Below are 7,723 nucleotides of genomic sequence, written 5' to 3'. Positions count from 1 at the left end.
CTATTCTATTCCATTGATCCATATGTCTGTTTTTCTGCCAGTACCATGCTGTTTTGGTCATTATAGCATTGTAGTATAGTTTAAATCAGGTAGTGTTATGCCTCCAGCTTTATTCATTTATTTTTAGGGGGGGGGGACTCAGAATTGCTTTGGCTATTGTGGTCTTTTGTTATTTCACATAAATGTTAGGATAGTTTTTTCCATTTCTGAGAAAAATGTCATTGGAATTTTGATGGGGATTGCATTGAATTTGTAGATCACTTTGGGTAGTGTGGACATTTTCACAATGTTAATTCTTCTGATCTAAGAGCACAGGTTATCTTTCCATCTTTTTGTGTCCTCTTAACTTTTCTCAACAGTGGTTTGTAGCTCTCATCATAGAGATTTTTTACATCCTTGGTTAATTTTATTCCTCTAAGTATTTATCTTTTTCATGGCTATTGTAAATGGGCTAGCTTTCTTGATTTCTCTTTCTGCATGTTCACTTTCAGAATATAGAAAGTCTACTGATTTTTGTGTGTTGATTTTGTATCCTGCAACTTTGCTGAAATCATTTATTACCTCTAAGAGTTTTTTTGTAGAGGCTGTAGGCTGTTCGATATATAGGATCATGTCATCTGCAAATGGGGACAGTTTGACTTCATCTTTTCCGATCTGGATGCCCTTTCTTTCCTTCTCTTCTCTGATTGCTCTGGCTAGTACTTTGAAGACTATATTGAATAGGAGTGGTGAGAGTGGGAATCCTTGTCTAGTTCCTGTTCTTATCATCCATTCAGGATGATATTGGCAGTGGGCTCATCATATATGGCTTTAATTGTGTTGAGATACTTTCCATCTATACCTAACTTGTAGACAGTCTTTATCATGAACAAATGTTGAATTTTGTCAAATGCTTTTTCAGTCTATGGAGATAATTATATGGTCTTTGTCTTTGATTTTATTGATATGGTGTATCACATTTATTGATTTGAGTGTGTTGAATCAACCCTGCATGCCTGGGATGAATCCCACGTGATCATGGTGCATAATTTTGTGTATGTGTTGCTGAATTCTATTAACTAATATTTTACTGAGGATTTTTGTATCTATATTCATTAAGGATACTGGCCTGTAGTTTTCTTTTTTTGTTATATCTTTGTTTGATTTTGGTATCAGGGTGATGTTTGCCTCATAGAATGAATTTGGGAGAATGGCCTCTGTTTCAATCTTTTGGAATAGTTTGTAGAGAATTGGTATCAATTCCTCTTTGAAAGTTTGGTAGAATTCTGCAGTGAACCAATCCAGTCTTGGGCTTTTCTTTGTTGGGAGACTTCTGAAAACAGCTTCAATCTCTTTTACCATTATTGGTCTGTTCAGATTTTCTATATCTTCTTGGCTCAGTTTTGGTTGTTTGTGTGTATCCAGAAATTTATCCTTTTCCTCAAGATTTTCAAATTTGTTGGCATATAGTTGTTTATAGTAGTCTCTAATGATTCTTTGTATTCTGAGGTGTCAGTTGTAATATCACCTTTTTCATTTCTAATTTTTGTTATTTGGGTCTTCTCTCTTCTCTTTTTTAGTTAGCCTTGCTAATGGTTTGTCAATTTTATTTATCTTTTAAAAAAATAACTTTTGTTTCATTGATGTTTTGTATCATTTTGGGGGTTTCTATTTCATTAAGTTCTGCTCTGATTTTAACTATTTCTTTCCATCTGCTAATCTTGGGTTTGGATTGTTCTTGTTTTAAAGAACTAGAAGTGAAGTATTAGGTTGTTTACTTGCCATCTTTCCATTCTTCTGAAGTAAGCATTTAATGCAGTAAATTTCCCCCTTAGTACTGCTTTTGCAGTATCCCACAGGTTTTGGTATGATGTGTCATTATTTTCATTAGTTTCAATAAATTTTTTGATGTCCTGCTTAATTTCTTCTTGGACCCATATGTCATTAAGTAGAACGTTGTTTAATTTCCATGTGTTTGTAGTTTCCAGAGTTTCATTTGTTATTGATTTCTAATTTTATCAGCATCGCACTCTACCGAGTGAGCCACGGGCCGGCCCTTTGATTTCTAATTTTAAACCATTGTGATCTGAAAAAAAATACATGGACTAATTCCAAATTTTCTGAATTTGTTGAGACTTGATTTGTGACCTAACATGTTGTCTATCCTGGAGAATGTTCCATGTGCTGATAAGAATGAATATTCTGAGATTGTTGGATGAAATGTTCTATAGATATCTGCCAAATCCAATTGGTCTAAAGTGTTGTTTAGATCTCGTGTTTCTCTGTTGATTTTTTGCCTAGATGATCTGTCCAATATTGACAGTGGGTTGTTCAGGTCCCCTACTTTTATGGTATTAGTGTCTATGTCGTTCTTTAGGTCTAATAGTGTTTGCCTTATAAATCTGGCTGCTCTGATGTTGGGTGCATATATATTTATGATTGTTATGTCTTCTTGATGGATAGGTCCTTTTATCATTATATAGTGGCCTTCTTTATCTCTTTTTATGGTTTTTGGTTTAAAGTCTATTTTATCTGATATAAGGATAGCTACTCCAGCTTGTTTTTCATTTCTATTTGGATGGTATATCTTTTTCCATCCTTTCACCCTTAGTCTATGCATTTCTTTACAGGTGAGGTGAGTCTCTTGAAGACAGCATATTGTTGAGTCCACCTTTTTAGTCCAATCAGTCAGTCTGTGTCTTTTGAGTGGGGAATTTAATCCTTTTACATTAAGAGTTGTTACTGAAAGGTGTCGATTTACTCTTAGCATTTTATTGATTTTTGTTTAGATGTCTTAAGTATCTTTTGTTCCTTTCTTTCTAATTTACTGTTTGTCTCCTGTGTTTGTTGGTTTCTTGGGGTGGTAGATAAACTTTTTTTTCTCTTTATTGTTAGCATTTTTATTTTACTAGTGGGTTTTGTTCTTTCTTGAGTATTTATGGCAGGCATGGTTGTTTTTCAGATATCAAACCCAGTACTCCCTTGAGAATCTCTTGCAAGGCTGGTCGTGTGGTAGTGAACTCCTGCAGTTTTTTGTTTGTCTGAGAAATATACTCTTTGTCTTTCATTTTGGAAGCATAGCCTTTCTGAGTAAAGTATTCTTGGCTGGTAATCTCTGTCTTGTAGTATTTTGAATATATCATCCCATTCCTTTCTGCCTTTTAGGGTTTCTGATGAAAAGTCTGATGTTTGTCTGAATGGGGCTCCCTTAGAGGTGACTTGACACTTCTCTCTTGCAGCTTTTAAGATTCTCTCTTTGTGTCTGAGTTCTGCCAATTTGACTATAACATGTCATGGAGAGGACCTTTTTGGGTTGAATATGTTTAGGGATCTTTGAGCCTCCTGAATCTGAAGATCTGTGTCTTTCCCTACACCTGGGAAGTTTTCTGCTATTATTTCATTGAATATGTTTTCAATGCCATTTCCTTTTTCCTCCCCTTCTGGAATACCCATGATTCAGATATTTGAGCACTTTAGGTTATCTGTTATCTCTCTTAGATTTTCTTCAATTTTTAAAATTCTTTTTTCTTTTATTTTCTTTCTTTCTTTCTTTCTTTTCTTCTTTTTTTTTTTTTTTTGTCTGCCTGTGTTATTTTGAATAGCCCATCTTTAAGGTCAGAAATTCTCTCTTCTGCTTGTTCTAGCCTGCTGGCTAAACTCTCTGTTGTGTGTTTTATTTTGTTGAATGAATCCTTCGGCTCTGCAAGCTCTGCTAGATTCTTTATCAGTGCATTAATTTCTTTGTACATTTCTTCTTTCAGGTCCTCTATACTTTTTCTCATTTCATTGTGCTGTCTAACTGAGTTTTCTTGTATCTCATTTAGTTTCCTTAGAATTGTTGCTCAAAAATCCTTGTCAGCCATTTCAAGGACTTCCTGCTCTGTAGGATCTAGAGCTTGAGAGTTATTATTTTCCTTTGGTTGTGTCATACTTTCTTGATTTTTCATGTTTCTGGTATCTTTCTTTTGATGTTTAGTCATTGTGGCAGAAGGTTTCATGGTCCACTTATTCAACCATAGTGTCTGGCTTGGATCCTGCAGGGACTGCCAATTCAGCGTGGCTACCTCAGGGCCTGTGGGTCGGCAGCTCGGGCCTCTCTGGGCAGTGCGGACTGGCCTAGGCTTCCTGCAGCATGGCGCCTGCCTGTCCACAGTTTTATCTTTTGTTTTATCTTTCATTTAGTTTAGTTTGGTTATTTTTTCTCTTTCTCCCTTTCCCATCAGTATTCAGTTACTGGATCCTTTCATTTTAAATTTCCCTTTGATAGTCTCAATTTTCTATCTCCCCTATTAAGTAACTCATCCCCATTCCTACTCTCAAGTTTACATGCTGACTCTATCACCCTCTTGTGTAAATAAAGGGTCCTCCAGTTAACAGGCACCACCATCCTTAGCACACACTATAGTGACCATCTTTTGTTACTTTAAAATGTCCTAAAGGACTCACTTCCCTATCCCCCGCCACACGCAGCTCCTTTTGTTTCCATGCCCCTTATTGCCTTATATCTTGCCAACAAATATAGAATTCTTCCCATGAAGAATTCCAGCAACAAAAAGGTCCCCATCTTATTACAAGTTATTTATACATGTATTCAGAACAAACCACTATTTTATCCTTATTTTTCAAGTAGTGAAGGAAAACTCATCTGTGGTAGGCAGAATAATGCCCAACCACTCCACCCCACAGGAGATTCAAGTCCCAATCCCCAGAACTGTGCATATGTTACCTTACATGGCAAAAGCAACCTTGCAGATGTACTGGAGATCTTGAGATGGGAAGATCATCCTGGATTCTCTGGTGTATCCATTATAATCACAAGAGTCCTCATAAGGGAAAGAAAGAGGCAGGAGAGTCAGAGTCAGAGTCAGAGGCAAGAGAGACTTAACTGACCATTGGCCACAGGCCAAGGAATGCAGGAGGCCTCTAGAAGCTGGAAAAGGCAAGGAAACAAATTTTCAAAGCCCCCAAGAGGAACACAGACCTGCTGCCAACACCTCAATTTTAGTCCAGTGTGGCCCATTTAAAACTTCTGACTTCTAGAATCATAAGGTAGTACGTTTATGTTGTTTGAGGCCATCAAGTTTGTGCCAATTTGTTACAGGAGCAACAGGAAACTAATACACTGCCTTTGAGGCAAGACTAGTTTTTTGTTTGGGAGAGGGAAACACTTCCAGGCAGCAATTTGGTTAGGCAAAGATAAAGCCTCTTCTGCTATTTCTGAATGCTGACCCATGGAGGGGTCAAACCACTGTTTATTTATGTAATGTGGGGAGGAGGCAGTGATAAGAACAGGGAGACCATGGAGGCAAGGCAGGTAAAGGTGTTGCCATCACCTTCCTGGTGGGCCCCAAATGATGCTGGAGGCCTGAATCTGGACAGAGGGAGTGGCATAACAGAGTTATTTCTGTTTTATGTGCAGAAAGCCAGCCAGTCCTGTAACAGGTGGCAGCAGGAAGCCAAGGAAGGGGCTGACCTCTGTGCAGGAGCCATGTCTTATGGTGTCTAGAGGTTAAGATGCCCAGGACCTCATTTAAGATTGATCGAATGTCTATATGTTGAAGCTATCACCACTAAACCTTTCATTTAGTTTTGCTAAAATGCATGATTTGAGCTTAGGAAAGGACCTGTGCCTACACAGAAGAGCAAGAACCTGGAGAAAGGGAATAAGGTAGTGAAGGATGACCTAGAGTTCAGAGTGTAGACTTTGGGCGCAAGATGGCTGGCTGAAGTCACAAGCAATGGTCAGGACCCATTTCCGGCTCGCACAAAGATTCTTGGGGGAAATCTCAAGAATACTTCCAGAGAAAAACTCCATGAAAGACCAGAATTTCTGCAATCACCAAGGAAGGAATCTTGAACCATCTCGGTTGGGTATTTAAAGAAAGGGTGTCTGTAGGGTAGAGAGCTTGGAGACACTTAGGTTATATTTATCTATTAAGTCTTATTTTTAAAAACAAGCAGGTAAGAGGAATTTTACTTGGATAACCCTGTTTCTCATTAAATGTACTAAGATAGCTCCTAGGCCAGATATTCATTTATTGATTCATTCATTCAGTACATTTATTTAATACTGTAAGATAATTAAAACTAACATGATAGAGGCCCCTAGGTCTCCTTTCTTCAACCTTTGCCGCCTTTCTCCTTTTTTCTTCTTTCCACTTTCTTTTTTTTTTGCTACCTCCTTCTACCTTGAACCTTGGCTAGCAGAAAAACTGCAAAGTTTCAAAAAACAGCTCTTGAAAGAACTTTTCTAGGGTTCTGCCAATGATCCTGAAGAAGAGGCACAGCTCCAAGCTCAACTTTCATGGCAGTTAGTGAAGAAATGGCTCCCTGAGCCAAACCAACCACAAGGACACGTATCCCCTCTTCTCCTCACTCCATAGAACTACAATCCTGCTTTGACTCAGAGCCACGTGGTCTTCAGGCACTCCCTGATGTACATCAGCTGACTAAGGACTTTGACCTCTATTGAGATATGTAAACCATGTTTTCCTTGACCATATATTCTTAAGTTAGGTACTTCATTAGGGGCTCTGCACATACTACTTAATTTAACCTTCACAAACAACCCTAAAATAGAAATATTATTTCCATTTTACAGATGTCAACACTGAGGCTTAGTTAGATTGGATAACTGCCTAAAGTCAAACAACCAGTACATGGTACAACCGTGGTTTAAACCCTGATCTGCCTGACTCCAATCACAGGTGCAGACCAAGATATAGAAACAGCAGACGGTGGACAGTGGGATCAGGAAGCTGAGAGGAAAGAAAGGAGTGGTGCTCTATGTACCAGGCCCTATGCTATCTGCTTTTCCACTCTATACCTCATCCAGTCCTTACGAGCCAGGGCAGTGGGCACATGTCCTCCAGATTACAAACGAAGGCATGGAGGCTCGAGACGGGGAGTGACTTGTCTGAGTTCACACAATCAGGTGGGCTCTTGGCTCCTCCCACCCACTTCCTGAGGACGATGTGCCATCAAATGCCCATCCCACACATACTTTTGGTGACTCCTTCCCAACTTGTAGGCAGCTTCCTCTCTGCCCTCAAACTCATGAATTCTCAAAGGAAATGCTCTATAAATCTTATTCCCTGCCCCATCCCCCAAGCTACTTTTGAAATAGAGCTCCCTACACCCTCATAACATACACTATCTGCTTCTGTAGAATTGCTTGCTTAACCTAAGTAACTCCATTTTGCCCCCGTCTGACCTGCAGACTAGCCCCCTCTTCTGCATGAGAAACCATTGACCTTTGCATAGAAACAAAAAACAATTGCATAGAAACAGGAGCCATACACAGTGAACTATTACATGGGAACAGGAACCATACACAGTGAAAATTTGTATGCTTCACTGCTCGAACGGCTCATTCTCGGCCTCTGTAACCTAGCTACCTAGCTTGCTTTGTGCACCTGGACAAACCTGTGTGCCAATGGGATGTAGTTTTTGCCTTTAAGAACCCCACAAGACCAAAGCCCGATGCCACTCTTCCTTGGTTGCTCCTTGGGAGATGGATGCTGGCCAGCTGGAGTGAATAAACTGCCCTTTTCTGCACGAGGGGCGTATAAGTGCATTTCTTGTGGGAGGGTGCCTCACAACACTTTCTTACATCCATTCTATCAAAAATAAGCTAATGTTTACCACTTCCAGTTCCTCACCTGCCATCACCTCACATATAGGTTGGCTTCTGCCCCAGCACTGCTCTGAAGCTGAGCTAAGGCCACTACAGACTCCCAGTGGT

Source organism: Cynocephalus volans, chromosome 4, assembly GCF_027409185.1.
Source record: "Cynocephalus volans isolate mCynVol1 chromosome 4, mCynVol1.pri, whole genome shotgun sequence".
In the NCBI taxonomy this organism is placed as follows: domain Eukaryota; kingdom Metazoa; phylum Chordata; class Mammalia; order Dermoptera; family Cynocephalidae; genus Cynocephalus; species Cynocephalus volans.
This window is presented reverse-complemented; position numbering follows the sequence as displayed.